This window comes from Protopterus annectens, chromosome 11.part0 (genome assembly GCF_019279795.1).
Source record: "Protopterus annectens isolate FY-2018-M chromosome 11.part0, PAN1.0, whole genome shotgun sequence".
Classification (NCBI taxonomy): domain Eukaryota; kingdom Metazoa; phylum Chordata; order Ceratodontiformes; family Protopteridae; genus Protopterus; species Protopterus annectens.
In genome coordinates, this window is record NC_056745.1 from 904,473,042 (window position 1) to 904,486,737 (window position 13,696).

A 13,696-nucleotide genomic window follows, 5' to 3' on the forward strand; every position below is an offset into this window, starting at 1 on the left:
AAATGTTAAAAAAATACTCCTCCTCTAATCTGAAATGTCTTGACGGTGTGTCTAATTTCTGTGGTATTGATTATAGCAAGTGCCTAGCCAGTCTACTGGCATTTATTAGCAGGTTAATGTTAGTTATGATTTCTTTTGTGCTCTAGGACTTGACCATACGTTTTAAGTTTAACACCCCATAAAATCAAGTCTCACTGTGTGTATGTGAGCTGAAATGTAGCACTGTCAAATCCTACTTGTGGCATGGTTTATATTAGCACAAAAAAAATTGTGAAGAGTGTGTGATATGCCATAATGACATGTTAATGCATAGGTGTTATGAACTTGTTAGTAGAAATATATTTTCCATTCCTTATGTGAAAATTACTTGTCACTTTAGAGGGAAGCTGCCTACCGCGTACAGCTTGCAGTATAACGCATTGTCTGCTACAAGTGTAATGAATGTTAATGTTTTTTATCGTAGTGCCATTGTATTGATCAGTATATTAAATCTGATTTGAACCAAAGTTGTCTTGATTTAAACATGGATTTTGAGTGGGTAGCAGAACTTGTTAAATGCTTGCACAGAATCCTCTGGGTTCAGCTGAGAGATAGGCTGACAGCGTTGACAAGAAAACAGATGAAGTACGTGTTCTGAATTCTGAGCAGATGGTGGCATTTTAATTCAGCTGTCATCTTGTCAAACTGCAAGAGTGTGTAGGTGTAATCAAATATTAAACCTCAATTAAAGCTAATGAATTTCTCTTATTGCTCTGAAAGAAGTGTGTTTTATTATGTACGTTGCTAATTAGAAGTGCAGAACATTAATGATTACTTTTGTTAATATTAGGTTGCCTGCTTTAAACAACAGTATCCCCAAAAAGCTTTTAAATATGTTCTTGCAGAATTGTCAAATGCCATTTTGTTTTCCGATTATAGAATATTTATGTAGTTTGAAAGTGACTCTGATCACACCTGATTTTATGTTGTGTATTTGAGTGCTTCTAACATTTACCTTTCCTCTGCATGCTTGCTTTTGTTGTTGTACAGCCTTATCTTTTATGTAGCATGCTTTTTATCCTGTAACTTCAAGCTGGTTATGCATGTATTTTGGAGACTGTTGAATAACTTGTTTTTTGAATTAAAAGATCCATCTTGCAGACCTCTCGGCAGTATTGTTTTCTTTGTGGTGATAGGATCCTTGTTTCATTTCTCCTGATAAAATCTCATCTCAGTATTTCTAGTGGTTTAAATGTAGGCATATAATTTCCAAAATCCCAACGTTAGATATTCCATCTCTTCTATCCCAGCCTACCACTACACACACACACACACACACACACACACACACACACACACGAGCACTCTCCTTTACTTAGACTTGGATGAAATGCATTAAACTGATGTCCCATCAGCTTGAGTTGTAACTCACAAGTGTCTATATGTACAGGTTTCATCTCCATTCACCTTCTGAATTATCCTAGCACTGCTTTTAATATTGTTAGCGTATTGACAGACTGCATTAAGAATTTATATATTATTTAATAGGGAGGGTATCTCTACTCTCCAGTACACCACCTCCTCACAAAAATGGATTAACTTGTACTTGGATGATAGTTTGCATTTGAGAAATTTGTAGCTTGCGCATTTGAGAATTATATTGAGTCCTAAAATGTACAGAAAAAAAAACACTTCAGTAAAACTCTTAACAGAATTCAGCAGTTTCCTTTAAAAAAAGTTATACTTGTTTTTACTTATTTACTGTTTGTGTGTGTTAATAAAAATGCATTTTATAACTAATTGAAAGGGTAAAGTACAAAGACAGCTTTCCTAGGCAGGGTTGCATTGAAGGCACCCTCAGCCGAACGTCTTTTCTGTTTGGCAGTTTGCTTCCTGCTGAAGTATTAAACTGAACAGATGATAGGATACTGCATGTAGAGAGAGGCATATATTTATAGTCGTAGGCAGTAACCCCACGCTGTAGCAGACCTTTTCAATAGTGAATTGTCTGTTGCAGTGAATGGCATATTTCACTCTGTACTTTAGCTGATGGCTGTACTGCTGTATGCCTGGTTAGCCGATGCCTGCTGTGGCATGACAAGGCAGCATTGGAATGAGAGGCAGCTGACTGAAGTACTCACAATGGAACTGAGCTTGAAGGTATAGTACCTTTGTCGCTCATATTTAAAGAGAGTTGCATACAGAATAGAAACCGCTTTCTGATAATGTAACTACAGTTTATTGAAGGGCATTAATGTGGCTTGTTCGCAGATGATTTTAGAAACGTGATCTGAAATGCAGATTTTTTTTTCCTGACTAGAATATTTCTTGAGTTTTGCTGTTGAGGGTAAAGAAACTGATTTTTATGATGCCCTTGCTTGTTAGTAAAGAGAAGAATCAAATAGTTACTTTAAGAGAGTCCTAAGAAATTGTCCTTAAAATTAATAGGGAATAGCTTGCTGGAAAATTAAATCAAACAAGCAAAATATTTGTATTCTAGTTTGTCTCTGAAGCCTTCTTTTATCAATATTCTGTAATTGGGGTGCATCGAGTTATTAAAGTGTCTATGTAATAGGAATAATAGTTGAAAACCACCATTAGCACACCTGTAGTGAATGTGTTCGCTTCTGTTAAAACTACTTTATACATATATATATATATATATATATATGTGTAGCATTTTGGGGTTAAATTACTTTAGGTAGTGTAGCAGTTCATGTAATGGCACATTTAACTGCTGTTGTACTGCACCCCAGTCAGATTGCAAAGATTGAAATTGTATTTCTTTGTATAACAAAGTGATGACATTGACAATTTTCCCTTGAAGTTTTCAATAACTACTAATTTATCTCTTGACAAAAAGCTGGCATAATTCATCTGTGGTATTTTTTGTTTGGTTTTGCTTGTATTACTAGAGCAAGATACTTATTTCATACTGATCTAAACACAAGAAAAGGCCTGCTTAACAGCAGAGTGTGTGGGTCTGTGTGTCTGTGTTATACAGCACAAAAGACAGGTGGAATAAAGTTTGCTGTACAGTTTTAGACAGACACTTTGCATGTATGTATTACTAGACTCTATTCTTTGCATATTTTAGTAGTGCTAAAATTGGTGGCTAATATAATTAAGCTGAACCACATGTTTAGACATAGAAGAGAAAAGATGTCTCACAGGTAAAATCTGCTTTTAATTTGACTGTTGTCTGGCGAAAATTATTAAATGATCAGTTAGAGTCTAGTTGATTAGTACTTAAAACCAACAATTTTATCTGTTTTCGGGGAAGCATTTTCTCAACAGGTTAAATATAATCTTATAGTATATTACCTCTGTTAGGGAGTTCTGATGATGGAGAGTTACTGTTTTAGGAACTGCGGAAGCTACTTCCTCCTTGACCCCTTAATATTGATTACCTATTGTGTAAATGTAACTTGACTATCAATTTCACCACATGCATTTTGTTAACTTTCATATCACACAAACCAAGTCCGGAATTGGCTGAATACAAGAACTGAGCTGTCGTCTTTTTTTTTTTTTTTTTTGCTCTGTTTGACTGTTTTGTATGTTTTTTCTTTTTTTTTTTTTTTTTTTTTTTGTTGGGAGGGGGCAGGGGTCTTTCATTGCTGGTTATCACTTAAATTACATTTATAAGCTGAATAACTGATTATACTGCGTTACTCCCTTAGGTTTGCTGAAAATTAGAATTTGAGAATGTTTGCCTCTAGACAGAATAATTTTAACTCTTATTTCCTTATCTGTCTCCACCCCCAAAAGCCTAAGTAATTGTGGCTATTCTGCTGTCAGCTGAAATGCAATGGTGGCATTTCTTATAACCCGTAGCCATTTTCCACTACTGGCTCACATTTTTTACTGCATAATTATCAGTCAGTGATAGCACGTTACATCTACTGATAGGTCGCCATATTAAATACTACCCCCCAGAACACTGTTTATTAAACAAAATAAAGTATATCTTGGGATGTGTAAGTGCATTGCCAGTGCTGTGTGTGTGTATCTTGGGGTCCTTGTATATTTACAATTATTTTTCAAGGCTGTTCATATAAAAAAATTCCACTTAAATTGTGTACATGGGCAGATAAAATTAAGAATATAATTATTACAGTTGTATCATCTCCTTTTCCTGCTACTTGTACTGTTTCTGTATTTTTCAAGAAACACCTTGGTTTTGTGTTACAGCTGCAGATTGCTGGAAGTGTGATGTCTCCTGCCATATGCAATCTGTGTTTAGCTGTTTACAAACGAACACCACCAACGTAATTAAAAAAAAAAAGTGGAAATGACATAGCACTTGCTTGGATGAAAATTTCTGGGCATTGGTCATTGCCATGTCTGCAATTGCTCAGTAGCCTCCAGTGTTGTCTTCCAGCATATCTGAAGTTCAGACTGTATGACCTGCTGTGCTCTCTTGCTTTGCTGCACAGTGCAAGCACATTCATTTCCATAATAAGATGGAGAAGAAGAGACAAGACAGTGTTCAAAAGTAATGATATTCAAATAGGTGTAAAACAGAGAACTAACTGGCATTTTCAACTTTTGTTGGAATATATGAAACTGTTAAAGTGAAAGAACCTGTTGAGCTCTTGGAAATTTTGGTGTGTAAAGATGGTGAGCTTTATGAAATAGGGTGTGCTCACAACTTTAGTGAAGGTATGGTAGGAAAGAACTGAGCAGAGATTGGTTTGTAAGGGATGTTTTGACTGATTCAAAATAGAACATGAATAATCTTGTACTTGGATATGCTTTGATAATGAATGACTGTATGCAAGGCAATGATTGATCAGCTTGCCTTTAGGGAACATCCATTTTGTATTTTCTGTATGAAGAACAATCAACACCCAAAACCCTCTAAATTTAAGTTTTGTTATAGTACAAGACAAGGAAACACATTTTTTTCTGCCATTCAGGTAGGTAGGAAATTTATTTTCTGGGCTTTGGTAAGCAAGCCTTCAATGAAAGGTGATGGTGACACTACATAATTAGTTTCATTGTCTAATTTTCTAATGAATTGATAGGACTACCTTCTTGAGTAACGCACTGTTTTCTTAACATCTCCCTTGAAACTGACTCTTTTTGCACAGTTGCTTTAGAGGAGATGAATTCTGTGCAAATTTTAACTTTTCCAGTTTTGACGCCCTGTGATGTACATGTCTGTGCATCCAACCCCCCCCCCCCCCCCAACACACACAAGCAGGTGTTTTTGACACAAAATGCTTTCTTCAAACTAATGATAGGGAAAACACTTGTTATACTTGTTATACCAGTGTCATTGTGTTGCCACCTGGCAGCCATCAACAGAGGACTTCTTTGCACAAAATTTGAGAAGACAGGCAGTTCTTTTTATATTTTGATGTACACATGTTAGAAATTACTGGCTGCAGGAATTAAGGCAAAGCTGAAATGAATGGATTAGTGTCCCTGCTCTTTTGGTCACCCATGTTGATCTGGCTCGTGAGTCACATGAAAGATTACCTTATTTGTGGTCCTGATTTATTGATGTACAGACCAGGAAGCAACAAGCTCCCTGAATGATTTGAGAAGATTGTACTATCTGGAAGATTCAGTAGCTAAAAACTGCATAAAATAACTTCTAGTTAAGGCTGTTGGAGCTCAGTTAAATACCTCTTTGTCACTGAATGCTTGTGACATTAAATGGTTTCCACAAATAAACACAAAAAAAGGATAAATTCAGGAATGCAAAATACTGTGCCGGAATGTTTTTCCAGCTGGCATCTGGAGGTATATTGATGTTGGTTTGTACATTATGCATGTAGAGACTGAGAGGTTCAAACTTTCAGTTTTGCATCTGTGTCACCTGGCCCATGTTGTTAAGTTGTTGCTTGCTAGCTGTTTGCCTTGCATGAAGAAAGGCTTATTTTAAGATGTAAATATTGCTTCTTATATAAATGGCTTTTAATCTTGAAAGTAATGCTATAAATCCAATTAGTTGTACTATATGTTTCTTGCACAAGGTGCAGAGCTTTGTAGCAATATTTGACTGCAGCATATCCCAAAATATGTTACATGCTGAATCATTATTTGTAAGACATTTGTTTTATTTGTCTTGGCAGATAACATATTGTCCATTTTGTAGGGCAAAACTCAGTGCTGCAGTTTTTATCAGGTAACATCAAATCCTTAAAAAAAGCACTGAGGAGGCTGGAAACTTCTAGTACATGAATTCACAAATTACTCTTGCAGTCTCTGTATATCATCGAATCTGAGAGATGTTTGAGGTGCTGCCTCTTTTAATGTTGTCTACACAGACAGAAGGGTTCTTTTTCATTGATATACAGAGCTTAGTTGATAAAATACAGACAGCCATGTTTTAGGATTATGATCAGTGCTGTGTACTGGACTACTCTGTTGACACTGCATGACAATTCAGATCACCTAATTCTCTCTGGCCTCTTACACCTCTGTCTTGTTGTGAGGGATGGCTGAGTGCATTCTTTTTCACAACCCAAGTTACTTTGCTGTTTGAAATATGTGCATACTGATGACATTGTGTGATGTCTTGCAATAAAGGTGAGCATGTGGAACTCAAATAATTGCATAAATAATGCTTTCTGGAAAGATCACAATGCACTATATATTCTCTAACCACAGAACCACATTGTCTTTTTTTTTTTGTAATGCTTAAGGCATCCTCTGGTTTCTATTTACTGCTTACGAAATGCATACCACTCCTCAGTAAATATTCTTCTTTTCCTTATGGAGAAGTTAGTTCTTAGACACATCGTCTGAAAAGGTTACAAAACGGGCACAGCATGAGTTCTCTGAATACAGTTACAGCATATTGCTGACATTAAATTCATTCTCCTTCATTTTGAAGTCCACACCACACACACTGGCTGAGTGATGGAGTGGTACTTGGATTATTAAGAAGAAAATTGGCATGAATTGCAGGAGGATGCTGAGGAGAAACTAAGAGCAGCAGACCACTCAGTGGTTTAATCTCTGCCCTTAGGCTCCTCTTCACGATACACTGAAACACCTCACCAGAGATGAGTTGACATGCTGGGGTCACCCTTGGGTCCAGTGGATGGAATTGGACAGAGAGAAAACTTGTACTACTTATGTATGTCTTGTACAGATGACCACATATTCCAACTTTAACATTTATAACTCCTGACCTCTGAGTCTCAGAAATGAGATTAGATGAGTTGAGCTTCAATTTTTATCAGTATCCCTATTGTTTGGAGCCCTCTGTGACGCATTTAGTTTCTTCTTTTTCAGCAGCTCATTTTCCTCGAAGTTTAACACTGGCAACTTGTTCGTATACTTGGACAATGACTGTTCTGTCTAGTTTCTCAGTCATGCTATTTTTTATTTACTAATGTCCTTTCACATGAAAAACAAGTTCATTATCAGTGGGTTAGATAATACTTAATTTCAAAATTTTTAATTGTCAGTAAGCTTTTGTCTACTTCTTTTTTTTATTGTGTCAGTGGTTTGACCTGTAGAGAGAAAAATACTGAACTCCTTAGAGAAGGTCTGCATACAGCTGCATCCAGAGTTGGCAGATAGTTACAGTTGCAGTATGTTATTGGGAAGTGTTGTTGCAATGGAAAGAGAAACATTGTTGGATCATGGGCTAAAAATTCATTACTATGTTTGCATTATATTAAAAATGAACAATTAAAAACTTTGGTGGAAAAGGAGTAAGTATACACATTTAGGCAGAGAGTAGAGAACATGTATGATCATTAAATCATAGCTTTCTAGCAGCCTATATATACCTCACTAAGATACGTTTTTTCCCCTTGTGCAACATTTTGTCTCATAATAGACTTTGGAATTTGCAGGAAATAGTGCAAACATTTGCTAATACTCAGACTGTATTAAATAATTTTGCCTCAATAAATGGCCATATTAATAATTTAGCATTGTCTGTTGGTTGTTCTGCCACATTTGATTGTAGAGGCACTGAAAAGAAATCAAAACAAAGAAGCAGAAAGTCTGTTAATTCATCTTATCAACATGTTCCAAACAAAAAACATGAAAGATTCAAAACTGTGTTAGTGTCCTTTGTGCTGCTACAAGTCCATTTGTGAATCTCTCAGTTTCACTTTAGTAGACCATTTTAGCATATCAAGAACATTAATTTAATCAGGGATGACAAACTCTCGTCCCTAAAGCCTCAAGCAGTCCTCAAATTAGAATAATTTTGGGTGAGGAGAAGCTGCTAGTATGTTCCTAGTTGCTATGGATATTTGTAGCCCTTAGATGCGCGTGCTAGTCCCTTATTCAGTCTTCATGGTCATCTGAGTTTGAGACCACATGACTCCGGTAAAACATTCTGTTATTTAGAAAAGTGTTGGTTGCCAGAAAACTGTAGCTTTATTTCAAAATTGGGAAAAGCAGATGGTTAGTTGCAGCCTGATGATATGCCAGGTACCTTGGACTGCATTCCATTGCTGACATTTCATTGTTCCACTGGTGGGGGTGGGGGGATAGGGATGTATTTCTAAGGAGTCTTATTTCAGAAAAGATGTTAAGGGAAAGACCTGCCAGCTTGTTTTGGGATAGAAAAGGATGCAGAGCGGTGTATGAACCTTTGCCAAATTATTTCTAGTCCCACAAATGTTGACAGTAACTTTCTTAAACCTTTGTGAGATTAATTCTAGCCCCATAAATGTTACCAGTATGTGCGTTTGAACCTTAGTTGATTTACTTGCATGCTAGAGCTCTTTGTCTGCTGCCATGCAATGCTAAAGATGTGCACCATTACCCTCTTCTTTCCAAGTTTTTATTCTTTATTTGTTTACCAGGTATGCCCAGTATGTACAGTTGCCACTTTCTATGACAACTCGACATCTTAACTGACTGACTTGCTTAGAGGTGCACAGTTCCAAAGTGGGAATTCATGGAGTCAGTCTGATGGACTGCAGCATGAAGCTTATTAACCATGCCATAATCTCAGCCCTCATGCTGTACTGCTAAGCAATTACACCTTTTCAATAATAGTAGAAAACATGAAAAATTCTCTGTCAAATTTATTAAAAGTAAGTTTGTAGCTGGCTGTCATGGCACTGGTTTTCAACATGTGTAGTGGATAATCCACATGTGCAACACTTTTTTTCTTTTTACTTCTCAGCAGCTTCTCCAGTCTTAACCTGACTCACATTCAGGGCTGTTTTCGATACAGAGGATGCTGGTGCTGCATTGTACTGCTGCCGGAGTGTGTGCCCTTTCTTCTCACCACACGGCAGCCTTGGGTGTTCTGCAGTTTCTGCGAAGTATGTACATGCGCGACAATATCCTGAGCTAACAATACTGCTTGTAGCATGAACCCCCACCCACCACCACCAGGATAGGCCTACCAGTGTATGACATTCAATCCCATCCTCATCTGCCCGGCACCTCCAGAACCCATGCTACTAGTCCACATGTGCAGCATTTTGTTGTATATGTCATTATGACCATAATCAAATTCTGTGTGATGTAGGTTCAAAATGCAACCAATTTTGATTGGTATTTTAGTGGCAATAGTTAATAGTTTGAAGTAATAAGTTATATATAATTTATACGTTTAATGTCATTGTCAAAGTGTCATATTAGCCATTCATGTTATTGAATTGTGGTGGTAATGAACCATTTCCAAAAGTAGGCTTTTCCTTGTAGTTTCTTAAGCAGTGGCAAAATAAATATGACAACTTTGAAAGCCGTTATTGGCCAGGAAAACTGTTTTGTACTGAATCTGGTCTCACCAGAGTATACTTTGCTGGCTCTAACTGGTTGAAGTGCATTTCAGAGAAAACAGGATGTTGTTTCCTGTTGCCAGGTTTTTTAAGCAAGTTCTGCTGTGACCTGATAGGTGATTAAAGTTAAGTATTCATAAGGAATCCATGAAAATGAAAATCTCTGTTGTGAGCTTGGAATATTCATGTTTTAAACATTAGTATATGTCCAGTACAGAGACTGTCTACAACATTTTACTTTGTTCATTTGTGTCTGTTGCACTGATTTCTGAAATAGCAAATTCCTGTTTTATTCTTTATGTGAGCAGGCACCTTGCTATCAGTTTTACTTCAGTTCACTCAACACAAAGTACTTTTGGCGATTTTGCTACCATAGTGAAGAGTCATGATAGTTGAGCCCTTTTGCATTTTAGTTGTGTATTTGCATGTAGTTTGCTACAGAGCTAAACAAATGTCAGGTTTTGAATTACGGTCTCAACGTACATTGTGGTCATAACATAATCATGCAGGTACAGATAGATTAGTGCGACTCTTCCATCAACTACTGCAGTCTAATTGTAAATTGTTTGCGGTTATTACATTAGCTTACAAAATGTCATATTGCCAAGTCATTTTGATGGCATAGTCAGAATACCGCAAGTGTTAAGTATTGCTGGTGTGTTCAAAAGGTCTAACTCTGTGTCGGAAACCAGCTGTTGATTCTGTGGTGGTCCTTTGGATGGATTTTTGCAGTGATGTCTGTCTTGCTTATCTCACATTTTTGTCTTACTGCAGGCATTGAAAGGTAAAGTATAGCTGAACTGTAGCCAAGCAGAAATCCATGGTCTCCATATAGTCAAGAAGTATGATTTAATTTTGTGTTTAGTTTCTGAATTCCACCACACCAGTATTGAGCGAGTTCGAAGAAAAACCCAGCTGAATAACTTTAATAAGCTAGAAGTCAGTTTTAGCTGTTTACACAATGTTGGTTCTGTATCAGACTTCTGAAAGATGGAATTCTAACAAATGCATGAAAAGTTAAGGCTAGAATGGAAGACCTTAAGGGATGAAATCATAGCAACTTTCATTTTTCACATCCGCCAATGTCATTTAAAAAAAAAAGTCTGCAGTCTTGTTTTGTAGAGGTTGTTGCTGGCCCATTCAGATTAACTCAGCTGTCCTAATTCCTAAGCATGTGCCAGTTACATAACAAAGCAAAATATTTTGAGATGTCCCAGACAGAACACCCAAATCGAAATCTGCACAAGACACAGTAGCATAGGCAACCACACATATGGTTCAGAAGTGACAAAATGCTGAGTTTTGATGTAATCCAGTTCAGACAGAACAGATGCTTCATCTTGAATGTCTTTTAAGTCTATCACTTTTCTTAAGTATGTGCTCAGTTTTGTGTACATTTTTTAGCACAGTACTACTTTGGTCTATCATGTTGAGGGGAGAGCCTGTGCCAAATATGCATTGTTTTCCATCTAACAACTGCCTTTCTTTAGTATTATTTTTTCTAAACTGGCAATGCCGAAGTTGAGGTAGTTGGTCTGTCAGTGCACAGGACTAAAGTTCTGACTTGTTAATGGAACTGCTTCCTATGTCAAGGGTGTAGCCTAGTAACTACGTGTGAACATACACGTGTGTATATACACACACGTGTGTGTGTGTGTGTGTGTGTGTGTGTGTGTATCTATATATATATATATATATATATATATATATATATATATATATATGTGTGTATATATATATATATATATATATATGTATAATATACAAACACACACACACGTAAATACATACACACGCACAACATGTGTCTATTTTGGATGGGTTCCAGTGCTGGTAATCAAATCATTCTTGTTTAATATGTATCACATCAAATAGAAAACGCTGAGGATATGTTTGCTTGGAATCATTTTAAGATGCAAGTGTAAAAGCTCCAAAAGCAACTGACGCAACTTCTTCTTTGACTCTGGAAAAAGCTGTATAAAAAGTAAATTTTATTCAAAAGTTTGCACATGAAACTGTCTTTGTGGCATTGAGAGATAAAGCCCTGACAGCATTACCAAGTACAATTAGTGGTCTATAACTGGAGGGTGGAGGTAGCTCTGGCTCATCACGTGGGTGATAGCCGGGGGAACACTAGATGTCCACCTAGTGAAGTTCCAAGCCAGCCAAGCTTGCATTACCATAGTGCGTTTGTATTAAGTAGCCAAGAAGAAATTGTGGACTCATCAGACACAGAAACAAGGGTGCTCCTGGAGGGAGGGATAGACCACAACTCTCCATGACCAGCAAACTGGTCGACTCCCTACCTCCTGACTGTTGCTGGGGTATGTAGGGCTGATGGGGGTTAACGGGCAGGAACAAATGTACCATAGGACTCTTGCCTAGCCCAAGAATACCCATCTCCCATTCTCTTGGAGTGAATAGGCCAGTTGAGCCAAGATAGAGGAGCCATTGGACAAGATGTTTTAGGGGTGCAAAGAATAAAAAAGAAAATGCACACACAATGCAGTGCATGTTTTATTAGTTGTACTTTGGTGTGCTAAGAGAGTGAAATGTATTTGATCAGACAGAACACTTGAGTATTCTAAATATTAGACAGAAAATAGAAACTGAAAGCAACTTGAATCTAACTTTCTCTGACAGTATCATCTGGTAGATTATATTTAACAAGTAAATTTTATTCAGAAATATGCATGTTAACACAATACATGGCAGCATCTATGTGTATATGTATTGGTTGGATTTAGCATACTAGAATGTTGGACTCTTGTGTAGAAGGATTGATTCGGTGATAGTAGTGTTCATTGCGTCTGCAATCATATGTCGGATCCTGTAGAAAATTGTCTAAATTAATTGTGGCAAAGCTCAAGTAGCTTTTAAAGATGTTGGTTGATGCATAGTGCACTTTGCTTCTAGCCATCATTGGTTTGGTCTCCTGTGACTGCAGAACTAGTATCTACCTAAATTGTTAATACTTCTGCTGGAGAGCAAATCTTCCTGCACCTGTCCTTGTTAATTCTGATCTTGAGGAAAAAGGACAAGCTCTTTTTTGAGCAGAGTTGAGTTTTATTTAATCTGTGGTAACATAAACTTCCCTCTGAAAGTTGCTGTTAATATAACATGTCAGCAGATGACTGTTTTAAAAGGGTTACATTCCCATTGGCTGAGGAAGGTGTGGTCAGCACTAGATGCAGTAGCTGTGTGGTATTACTGAAATAAGCCTATTTAGAACATCTGACAAATTAGTGCAATAAAAAAGACGATTTCTTTCAAGTAATAGTGTTTCTCTTCTATTGTGGGGATGGTTTTATGATTTAAGTTCTGTAGACACAGTAGTGTAATGGGTAGCACTGCCAGCTCACAGCAAAATTAATTTCTTTCGGCTTTTCCCGGTTGGGGATCGCCACAGTGGAACTCTGGTCTGCTAATGGTTGGCAGTGGATTTTTACAGTGCCGAGGTGCCAGCCCGACGCTCAACCTTTGAAGAAGGCACATCTATTCACGCACGCAGCTACCTGCATGTCTTTAAATGTCACTTGACCACGGGGAGGACATGCAGATTCCACACAGAAGGCGCTCCAGCCAAGAATGGAACCGGAGAACCTCTTGCTGTGAGTCGACAATGCTAACCGCTGCAACACTGTGGCTTGCCACCTCACAGAAAGAGTTCTCCAATTTTATTCTCTGCTGGAGTGCCCTCTGTATGACATTTGCATATCCTCCTTGTGTTCACATGGGTTTTGTCCAAGTGCTCCTGTTTCTTTCCCCTTTCCAAAGACAATGCTGAAGGCTAATCAGGGGCTCAAAATTGTCTGTCATGGTGAGTATGTGCATTTTTGATAAGTAAAAGAAAAGACCTGGCAAACCTACTTCCATTCCCCTTCCTCTTTGCCCTGTAAACTTGTGTCACTCTAGGAGTGTGCTGCGACTCATGAGAGAGTAGAAGACACATTAGTTATTTTGTTTTAGCTCAAAAGTGTGTGTGAGTGTGTGTGTTG

The 13,696-nt window shown here is 37.5% G+C and overlaps 1 protein-coding gene across 8 annotated transcripts in view; it reads left to right on the forward strand.

The window, feature by feature from the left end:
- The window catches only part of CELF2 (CUGBP Elav-like family member 2), a 1,986,852-nt gene that overhangs the window by 538,912 nt on the left and 1,434,244 nt on the right, over window positions 1-13,696 (forward strand). The window contains exon 1 of one of the 8 annotated variants that reach the window (XM_044088299.1): window positions 2,020-2,139. The exons of the other annotated variants lie outside the window; for them this stretch is intronic. The gene's annotated coding sequence lies outside the window, so the exon portion shown is untranslated. Of the gene's footprint in view, window positions 1-2,019; window positions 2,140-13,696 lie in introns of those variants that run through there. 8 annotated transcript variants of the gene reach the window in all.